Source organism: Grammomys surdaster, unplaced genomic scaffold, assembly GCF_004785775.1.
Source record: "Grammomys surdaster isolate TR1022 unplaced genomic scaffold, NIH_TR_1.0 125284, whole genome shotgun sequence".
Lineage (NCBI taxonomy): Eukaryota > Metazoa > Chordata > Mammalia > Rodentia > Muridae > Grammomys > Grammomys surdaster.
Window position 1 is genome coordinate 1,009,703 of NW_021620163.1, and position 2,299 is coordinate 1,012,001.

General features: G+C 34.4%; 1 pseudogene; it reads right to left on the bottom strand.

Annotated features, from left to right (window-relative positions):
- Positions 1-307: 307 nt before the first annotated feature.
- Positions 308-1,238, bottom strand: LOC114637452 (annotated as a pseudogene).
- Positions 1,239-2,299: the final 1,061 nt, after the last annotated feature.

A 2,299-nucleotide genomic window follows, 5' to 3' on the forward strand; every position in this document is an offset into this window, starting at 1 on the left:
TTGCTATAGAGTTATTAGGAGATAGGGTTTTTTTCTTCTTCATTCTTATCTACCTAATTCAAATTGAAGAGATTTTGAAATGTTAACTTTTCTTTAGCTGTTCACTGTGAGTGAATCAGAGTACAGAACTTTTGTATGAAACTATAGAAAATCCAATTTGAATGGCGTAATTTGCAACTCAATATCAGATTACAACATAACCATGTATTTCCTAAAATCTAACATGTGTTTGATGGTACATATGAAAAAAAGGTTTTAATAGAATATGAATAAATACATGTTAAATTGAAAATGCATTCTAATGATATTATATTGACTGAGAGTGCAATTTTGAGCTGATGAGCCTCTGGACTGTCTCATTTACATCTTTGTTCCTTAGGCTGTAGATGAGAGGGTTCAGCATGGGAATCAGGACTGTATAGAGCATTGTTGCTACTTTGACCAGGAGCTTTGAGCTGTTTGCAGTGGGTACACAGTAGAGAAGCAGAATAATCCCATGGAAGATGCTGATGGCAGTCAAGTGGGAAGTGTAGGTGGAGAAGGCTTTTCAGAGTCCACCTTTAGAAGGCATCTTGATGATTTTGACAACAATGAAGACATAGGAGGTCATAGTGATAACAAGGCTACTACCCTCACTTAAAATGGAAACAACTAAGCATGCCATCTGGCTGAACAGGATACAGAGATGATGGCTGAATACTCACAGTCAAAGTGATTTATGATGCCAGGTTCACAATAAGACAGCTCTAAGAGAGTGTATGTGATTATCACAGCACACAGACCTCCCCACATATAACTTCCAGCTATTAGAAGAGTACACAATTGATGGGACATAGCATCAATATAGAGCAGGGGATTTCAAACAGCCAGAAACCTGTCATATTCCATCACTGCTAACATGAATATCTCTGTAATCACACATGCATACCCAAAGAAAAACTGTGTCATGCAACTGTTTAAAGAAATAGTCTATGATCCACAATCAAGATTTCTAATAATTTTAGTGTAAATACACTAGAATAACATGTATCCAAATATGAAAGTTGGCTCAGAAAAAAGTACTTGGGTGTGTGAAGCTTACCATTTATCCTTCTGACCACAATTATGCTAATGTTTCCAACCAGAGTGACTGTGTAAACGGTCATTATTATAAGGAAGAGGAGTGGCTGGAGGTGTGGGTATTCTGAGAAGCCCAATAGAATAAATGCTGTTACAGAACTCTGGTTTATCATTGCATGAGTTATCAGTTGTAAAAATTAAGAACAGGGAAAAAATAAGGAATTTAATCAGTAGGACTTGGCAGGCTTGAATAGTAGACGCGTAGATGAAGGTTGAAATAAACAACAAGGACAGACAATGGTCATGTATTCATAAATGTTCTTCAGTTTAGATTCTTCGCCTCAAACTATTTATGACTCTGCAAGCTAGATCTGTTCTTTAATCCTATATTTTCTCACCTTGAATAAAAACAATTAATTATATGAATTGCATATAAATTACACATGATTCTTTCCCTTATTTTTAAAATGCTTAATAACAGAATAATTGCCAAGGTCTCAATTACTCAATCAATTAGATCAATACTGTCATAGTCTCATGTTTGAGAAGTCACAAGGAAAGCTAAATGTATCCTATAGTATGCAAGAAAAGATGAAATAATAAAGCTTGTCATAAAATGTCTTAAATAAAAAATAAATCCATGATTATATATAATAAAGTTGTTTTGTTTTGGTTGTGTTTCATTTACTGATTCAACCTAGGCAAGCCTCATAAATGCTGAACAAGAATGTAACATTGTAGTTCCACAGCATTTTTTTTTTATTTTTTATAATATTATGAGACAGAGTCTTAGTTGAGTGTCCAAGTTGCCTGACCTTGATCTTGTTAGACTGGATTTACATGAGGATCAAAGCACACTGACACAGTTTCAAATCAAATGACTATTTGTGATTTTTATAGTCTTTATTTCCAATTTCCTTAAAAATATTTTCTCCACATTTTTTAACATGAAGCTTCTCTGCAACCTAATATAAGCCTTTAACATTGTCTTTGAAAATAATCATTACACTGATCATCAAAATTAAGTTCAAATTCAATTCTGTAACTCAGGAGGCCTTAACTACTTACTTAGTACCAGTAGTAGTAGTAGTAATAGTAGGAGGAGGAGGAGGAGTAGTAGTATCAAGAGGAGGAGGAGGAGGAGGAGGAGGAGGAAGAGGAAGAGCAGTAGTTTTATTTGCTCACTCAAACTACTTAAATACATATCTCAAATTTGCTCAGCCTTTATACAATATTATCT